Here is a 9611-nt window from a genome sequence, read left to right on the forward strand (position 1 = left end):
GTCAAGGTCATTTAGAATTGGGTAAAAGTGTTTTTGATTGCATTTTACTCTGAAATTAGTCTGAAATTATCTGTGGATGGCTTTCATATTAAGTAAGAATGTTTACAAAGTCCAACCCCTCTTCTATTCCAGTGTGGTCAGATCATTTGGAAGTAGGTTAAAATTTATGAAAGTGCTTTTTACTCTAAATCATTTTAAAAGATGGCTTTAATATTTGTTAACAGTTGTTTGTTCACCAAATGAGTCTATCATCTGCACACATTTAGTACCGTAACTGTGATGTCAATTAAGGCATGGTCATTTGGAACTTTGAAAGTTTCTCTAATTGTTTTTTGACCTGTAACTTGTGATTATTTAATGAATGGCTAAAAATGTTTGGTAATTCCAGAAAGTGAGCATTTCAACAACACAGCTCTTGGGCATGTAAAGTCACGGTCATCTTGAACTTTGGTATGTTTTTAATTGTTCATAACTTAGAATCCCTTTCATGGATTGCTTTAATATTTGGAATATGGAATGTATGTAAGGAATATAGGATGTATATTTGGAATATTTTCAGCAAGTGATATCCATTAAACTGCAAGTCTGTTTTCAAAACTGTGATACCAGAGTAAGGTAGAAATTAAGTCATGCCAAGTTGTCAACAGTAGTGTGATGTTGATGTTATTAGATTTTGGACCTAATCCAATTTCAAAAACAAAATGGCACGACACAGTCATGACGCCAACTTGCTTAGTGTTATAGCTCACTTAGCACCTTACTGGGCCCTTTTTAAACTTTGGTAAGAGGCAGTAATTCAATGCATGTCACACCATTTGCAGTCTACCAGTCCTGATAAAAAATACTAATTATTATTTTCATTTTCACAATGATGCATTATCAGTTCCTTTTAAATACTATTAATGCAAATATTTGGTCGTTTTGTTTAAATTATGTTACTGAAAGTTGTACATTGTAAGTATTTGATAATGAAAATTAATATTACATTTCAAATCAAGTGTTTAATTTGGAGTCTTTCCTAATGAGCATGGAACATGATGAAACATGAAATGTACCCACAAATGGTCACTTCATTTAAGTTTATAAACATTTCTCACATTTCTCCTGGGAAGGGTGAAGTAAATTCTACTTTTTCAGTCATATATTAGTGATTGTTAAGGGAAATATTGTAATATATATGTGCTTTAAATAATATGGGGTTATGCAACTTATGGAATGTATAACAAAATGTTAAAGGAATCCAAACTCTGACTAATCCATTCAACCCACTTTAAAAAAAAACCCCTGTTTACCAGTTATGTGTCTTGATTTATGTTTTCACTTTTAGCATTATCACATGCATCCCATCATGGCTTTAACATGTTAGTTTACAACATTTCAAGTAAGCAATAGGTTGTTGTCCAGTTTTGTTGTTTTGAAAGTCATCGTAAGGATGGCTTTCCCACCAGGGGGAGGGATCTAGCCTATTGGTTGTGTTTTCAACTGAGATGTTTGAGCATGTAGGATAAAACCCATTGGACCTTTGCCATCCTAACCAGCACTCCATGACTTGTATATCAAAGGGTGTGATATGACCGTATGTGCTTTATTGGCTGGTAAAGTGCATATAAAAGATCACTTGCTGCTATGGTAATCTGTTTTAGCCAGTTTGCTCTGAAGACTATTGACCAACTTTACAAAAAAATGTTTTTGTCATGCATGCAATGTAACTATGTACATTTACAATGCTAAAACACGTGTTATGAATAAAGTTGGCACAACATGTATGTGTCAGAATAATCAAGTGTTTAACATCCAATGCTAATATATATGGTTTGCAGTATTACTTAAGTAAATATTTTTTGTACATTTTAGAAAAAATATATCTCTAAATACCTCTAAGTACCGACTGTCAGCCCACAGTCTAGCCATCGAAACTGGCAGATATCAAAATGTTGATAAAATGAAAAGAATGTGTATTGTATGTGCTAATGACATTGGAATTGAATTTCATTATATATTGATCTGTCCATTAGTTTACTTATTAAGTCATATTATTGGAAAAAGCCGCCTGGGTTTTTAAAAAATTATTATTATTCAATTGTTTAAACACACATTACATTAAACAGTTGCATAATTTGTGTAAATTTCAATATATCTTGCTACAAACTTCAGAAATAGTGATACTGTAAATCAGGAAATGTTAGCAAGCATAACATGTTAGTGAATTTAGCGAGGTCTTACAAGACGCTAATATTTCATGATGCAAAATTTAAAGAGACATACAAGAGACTGATCCAAAAGCGTTTTGTGCGATTGTTTTGTCTGTGATTTGAGTTTAGTTAACTCACAACACTGGTTACATGCTATTGATTAAACCGCAAGGATAAACAACACTAGTTAACTTAGCATGTACATTACTGCAATTTTCTACTAAATGTAAGTTGTCTGTATGCTGCTTAACATCAAGATTTGTCAAAAACATCATTTCAGCTGATCCTACAACTTAAGCATATTCTTTTTTTTTTGCTTTTAATATGACAACCTCGCTAAAGTTCTATGTCGCTAATATGTTACTTATTTAGATTTTGCTAAATTTTAAGATCGCTAATATTTTATGATTTAAAGTATTTAATATTTACATTATAAGCACTCTCCACATACACTACAATATTATAATTATATCCTCTTATGTCACACCACCATTGTTTACCTGTATATACACATATATTTGTACTGAGGAGCTTTGTAGCTCAAAGTCAGTAAAAGAATTGAATTGAATAATCTTTACATAAAGGTTTTTTTTTCTTTCTTTCATCTTCAACCATCAGAAATAAGCCTATGATATTTGCACTGTTTTAGTCACTGTATTAGAGAATGTAGTTTATCAATTAGGCGAATAAGTGCTATCAAGTATGCATTATGTGTACATTGACTGGGATGTTATTTTCTTTCTTATCACAGACACGGCAACTGATTATTTATCGTCTTCCTAGTGCTCCCCCGAGAAAGTAGTATTCTGGCCATCGAGCTCGATATACTTTCCGTGTAACCGGTCGCGGCGCTCTGGCTTCCGTTGGTGGTTTATCTGATTTAGGAGTAACCGACCGAAGATTGGAGGATCTCAAATATGAATACAAGCATCCACCCAGTGGTAAACCCGCCTGGCCCATTAATGGACACACTTGAACTCGTTTGCGATGTCGGCTTGGATCTTGTTCCATCATCCTGCGTAGCATCTGGCTTCGTTTAATTGCATAATTCTGAGGCTCATTTGGTAAACGTCTGTCTTGGAAGTTAGTAATCTGAAACTCAGGAATCGATTGAGAATATATTTTGGAGAAAAATAGTATTTGTCTCTGTAATCGTTTTTTGTGCATATCTTCAATACCTCTTCCAAGTGTCTTCGTGTCTGCAGATTTCTCGACTGATATTTCGAACTGTAATAGGTTTTGTTGGTGAGAGAAAATATTGCCAGCGTCATGGACAGAATGAGTACTCCAGCCGGCTACTACAACGACAGAGATGATGATGACACGCACTGCCACGCGATCCAATACTTGTCTCTGTAACAAACATAAAGATAATAGTTAAAGCTTGGTTAACAAACTCTAAATGTTAATTATCAGATGTTGATTCATACTAGTTCATTAGGTCCCATTTTTAATGTTTTGACATTTCCTTGGACCCGACGAATCGAAGAAAAGAAGATCAAGCCTGGTGCTTATACAACGTTCAGAGTCTAGACTCAAGACTTTTAAGAGTCTGAAACTCTAAAACCATGGGAAGCCATACAAATTGTATTTATGTGACTTCATTTTATAAGCCCAGATTCTGAAATGTTTTGTATTTTAATACGCTGTACCTCTATTCTTACATATAAATGGAATACGGTTAGAGGATATACGAGTATCATTAAAATGTCACTATGTAATGGCAGCGTAACATTGATATATCATATATTGTACATTCAACAAAACAGTTACTTCTTGAGCAATTTTTGGACTAACATACTAAAAAAGCAAAAGTCAACTGTTATGGAAAATAACTTTGTTAATGACATGAACAGATATCCATAGCATATAACTAAAATAAAATGTGAATCTTTGCTAGCGGTTCTGCTATGCAAAGTATGTTCCACGCTATCAATCGACGCTAAATCCGAGCACAGTTTGAAATTATTCAGAAGTGTATTCTAAATTCTTGTCATCAGCACGGTTACCACCATTCAAACCGAAACTTCAGCAAACCAATGAGGTAAATGACCTAAGTTTTGGACGGTGTCGTGTGACGTCAGCATGTGAAGATGGCAACCTCTTCTTGGTTAGGCGACAACCCTTTGCCACAAGCACCTTTCTAAATGAGAACTGGATGTCCCACGGACGCTGAGAAATCAACTCAAATCAGGATTGAGGTTAAGAAGGTTGATCAAGTGTGATATGTGGTCTGATCGTCATCGCAGGCAAGTTTTGGCGTAGTCTTTGACGAAACGTGGCTGGCACCCGAGGACGTCGAGGAAGATGAGAACAGGTTGTTGTAGAGTGACGAATGTATTCGGGTCTGGCAGCAAAGAAACGCAGCTTACACACCAAGAGACATTCATCCCACAGGTGCCTTTGGTGGATCAAACATGTCTGCAATTATGGTTACTGTGCAGGGGAACAGGTACCGACGTCAAATGTTGAATCCAATCGTTGTACCACATTCTGATAACCAATATCTGGCTACCAGACTCATCTAAATGGACGACAGCGCGAGACTACACCATTCTCAATAGGTAACGGTGTCACGACCATCCCGTGGCCCGCCATGAATCCAGATCTCAAACCGCTGGACATCTGGGATATCTTGGGAAGATATAGACGCTGGACACGCCACTAGCTAATGTACAGGAACTAGTACAAGTATTGCATCAATAGTGGCAAAACCTACCACAGGAACACATCGGACATATGACTTGGAGGGCTGAAGCAGTCATCCGGGTAGCCTACTTGGCGGCTATACCCGCTATTGATAATTTAATCACATAAATAACGGTAATTTTAGCAACATCTTACATCCACACCATTCTCAAGTTACGTACTAATTTTGTCAATAATACCCACCTGTATTATTAATTCCTAAAATTTCATGATTGTTGTCCTTATTTATTGACAACGAATTACTCTTTCAGAAAAATAGCACGTGTTGGTTTCTATGCCACTGATTTGGGCCAGCGTACAGGTTTTCGTCTGTTTGTTTTTGCTAGCCGTTTCTAGTTGTTGGTGAGTGCCTTACAAATACTCAATTAGTCGTCAAACTCGCTCTGGGTGGGAGCCGGTACCTGGATGCGAACCCAGTATGTACTGGTCCGATGTCTTAACGACTACACTACCGAGTCCGGTACATATAACGGGGAAGGGGCATTTACGTTTTTTTCTAGGTGTACAGTTCGTTTATGGTTGGCCGGTCCCAAGCCCGGATGAGAAAGGAGGAGGATTGAGCGTGGGGGCTAGCACCCCCGCCTCATAAAAAAAAAACTACTAGCTACAGAAACGTTGACAATAGTTGTGTGTGTTTTGTATGTTGTAGGGTGTTGTGTATGTATGACTGTCGGGTTTGTGTATCTATGGTTTGTATGCATAGATATGTATGTATGTGTGCATGTGTTGGAGTTTGGGGGAGGGCGAGGATGGACAGAAAATGGTGATGTTTATACTAGTACATGTATGCTGGGGAAATTATTGAAAAGTTAAATCACCCTTTTTAATATATTTTGCTGACGTTTATGCAAAAATCTGATATAAGCCCTATTTTATAGCTTTTACAAATCAATTACTGACTATAACAACCGTGATATCTAATACGATATATTTAAAGATAAATACAATGTTGCTTTCGGTCGGTAACAAAATAAGTCGGCAGTTCGATTGATATTACAATGTCGACTAAACTTTCATCTTTTGTCACGTCAAATTGTTGTTGAGAAGCCAAGGCATTTTATTCAATATCGTCAAAATAGAAATGAAGTATTATATTTGGAACAGAAACAATAACACACCGATAAATCTATTACGACCCTTTTGGGTTATTCGATTTATGCTACCAAGTTGAACATCATAACGTGTTTATATTCTTCAATATGTTTTACTGCTGTCGTTTTAATTTTGTCACAACTTACTGTCCCACGGGTCCACTTCTCCAACTAAACCAGCGATCTTGATTTTAGCCCAGTGATAGACAGATCATATGGCGGACCCCGCAAACTCGCCAATCACAGCACCAACTCGGTGGGCGGGACGTAGCCCAGTGGTAAAGTCACTGGGCTATTTCTCGTTCCAGCCAATGCGCCCCGATTGGTATATCAAAGGCCGTAGTATGTGCTATCCTGTCTGGGACGGTGCATATAAAAAATACCTTGCTACTAATGGAAAAATGTAGCGGGTTTTCTCATTAAGACTATGTTAAAAATTGCCAGATGTTTGACATCCAGTAGCCCATGATGAATAAATCACGGTTCTCTGGTGGTGTCGTTAAACAAAACAAACTTTATCGTCTGTGGTATATAAACCTGTACCATTTTATATATATACCGTCATTTAATAACTGGCCCTCCCAGATACCGGCATCTTTCGAAGCCTATACCAGTCTATAATTAATACTAATCGTAACAAGTAGGTTCATTAAAAAGTAAAGAGGTACATTTTAAAATAAACAAGCATTCCAAGAATACTGCTAAAGCAATACAAATGTTCGTATATCCTAACACCAAGGGCCATAACTGTGTGAAAATGGTTAAATCGTAATGCAACTAACAGTATATGATAAAACTATACACAGAATTTCAGTTTAATATCTTGAGGCGTTATGAAAAAAAAAAAGAAGAAGACGGAATATTTTTTTTTTGTATCCCACGTTCAAGGGCCACAATTATGTGAAAATCAGTAAATCGTCACGATACAGCTATACGTAAAATTTCAGAACAATATTTCGAGAAAAAAAGTTTAAAAAAACTATATGTGGGACAGACAGAATGGCGTAGACAAAACAAAATAGTTTATTACCCTTCGGTTCGGCCGGTAGGGGACTAATGAATGTATACTTAAACTAGAATAGCAAAACCGGCATAGTTTGTAAGTTGTAATATTTTCTATGACAGAATATATGACTGACAAACAAGACATATATTTACCCTACTTACAAATTTATGTAAATTCAAAGTAATTATTGCAGCTGTAGAGATACATTTGATGTATTTTCAAGGCATTAAAAAAAAAAAAAAAATGTTTTACTTAAAATAATGTTAATATGCTTTAATAAATATGAAGGAAACGTTTTACTTAATGACGCACTTAAACACATTTTATTTACGGTTATATAGCGTCGGACATATGGTTTAGGACCACACATATACTGAGAGAGGAAACCCGCTGTCGCCCCATCATGGGCTACTCTTTTTTTTTGATTAGCAGTAAGGGATCTTTTATATGCATCATCCCACAGATAGGATAACACATACCACGGCCTTTGATATACCAGTCGTGGTGCACTGACTGGAGCGAGAAATAGCCCAATGGGCCCACTGACGGGGATCGATCCCAAACCGACCGCGCATCAAGCGAACGCTTTACCACTGGACTACGTCCCGCCCCTTAATAAATAGATGCCAAAATAAATCACGAGGACATTTTATTAATAATACATATGAAGAGTTCAGGCGCAAATCGCGATATAAACCATTTTCTTTCTAGCTTTTAGTTAAAGCCATTATTGAATGTCAGTAAGGGCTAATCGTCGACCCGCTTTTTTGCTGCAAACGTGATTGATCCTTATGAAATTGCATTGGATAAATCCCGGGTTTTTTTTGTGGGTTTTTGTTTTTGTTTTTGTTTATTAAAACGCGAAAATGAAAATGAAAAATGGATATATTGCGTTTTGCGCCTAAACTCTTCATATATAAATTATAAGTCAGTCCCATAAGGATATTTGGAGGGAGAGGGAGAGGGAGAGGGAGAGGGAGAGGGAGAGGGAGAGAGAGAGAGAGAGAGAGAGAGAGAGAGAGAGAGAGAGAGAGAGAGAGAGAGAGAGAGAGAGAGCGCGCGCGCGCACAGACACAATTTGCATTCAATTCCATGTCTTTGAGGTGATATATTAGATATGAAAACTTAAGGATGAGTATGTTTTCATGTACTTGTAAAGAAAACAATTAATTAAATGTATTATTAGCAGATGTAAAACAAACACAAAAAACACAAGAAAAAAACCCCAAGAAAAAACGTAGGCTCTAAAGAACTCAATAGTACTTTTGTGGTACAGTTAAACAATAAATAAGTAAATCCATATCCATCCATCCGTCCATCCATTTGTTCAAATAATTATATACACATAAATATACAAATATGTTGTCGGCCACCGCTATTATTTACCATTTATAACTTAGTTTTAACACCAAACAAGAAATATGCCGTTTCGTCCAATGGTCAGTTAGGATACGTTTTATGTTGAATTGTACATACATATTGTTTGGTCTGTCTAAGTTATTCACTCGGAGATTTTAACTGTTTTTTGTTTTTTCAAGGTTCAAACATTAACACGCTGGTACACGCTTTATATAGTGAATTTTACATGAATGGTATCTAACGGACACGAATGTTGTATTCTTTTTCTTACATATACTGAAAAAAAAGAGTTTAAAAATAAATTTAAATGCCTTTTTCAATGAAAACTTGTTTACGGCCCTTACGCTTATAGTTATAGCTAACTTGTGTGTCAAAGACAACTCAATTTCAGGTTATCTTGTACGTCACGGACAGTTTTGTTTTCCTCCATTGGATTGTATTGCACTGGTAACATGGTCATCACCTAGGAGCAGCCAGTCATGTATTTAAAATGTTAACGCATGTACAAATGTATATGTGTTAACAAGCATGTGTTATTAAAAATAACGAATGAATTTCTCACCAACGGGTGTGTAAGAAAATTAATTTTGTCGACGTCATAGGTTGTTGAAAGACGATATTTGATCAATCCACATATTATTTAAATGGCGTGTATGACTTAATTAATGTCGTGTAACTAAACAGTAATATATAACTCAAACAATTATGTTTATAATATTTTTATTGAGATTAACAAATACTGTGTTAAAGATTAAACTATTAAAGATCGTTAAAGAATACATTAATTGACAAATAAAACAAAACATTTGCATTAAATAGCAATAAAATCGATATTAAATCAGTCATTTCATAAAATATAATTATAATGTAATAATAGATGATATTTATATTTTTTGAAAGTATAAATTACATACATGTACTACAAAATTAAATATTAAATCAATGGAAGCATTTGAAATTATGAAATACACCAGTCATATATATATATTTCAAAATGCAGTCTTTTCACTCTGAAAAACAATTTATCAGTCTGAACATTGTACATCAAAGGAAACATACATATACATAGATATATAACATATATACAAATTATATATTTATAAGTAAGCATGTTTGAACCTTTGGGGGGGGGGGGGGGGGGGGGGGTTAAAACCCCCGAAGTGAACAACTAACTAAGACAGACCAAACCATATGCATGTACAATTCAACATAAAACGTGTCATAAATGGCATGGGACGAAAACGTCTACTAGGG

This window comes from Gigantopelta aegis, chromosome 9, assembly GCF_016097555.1.
Source record: "Gigantopelta aegis isolate Gae_Host chromosome 9, Gae_host_genome, whole genome shotgun sequence".
Classification (NCBI taxonomy): domain Eukaryota; kingdom Metazoa; phylum Mollusca; class Gastropoda; order Neomphalida; family Peltospiridae; genus Gigantopelta; species Gigantopelta aegis.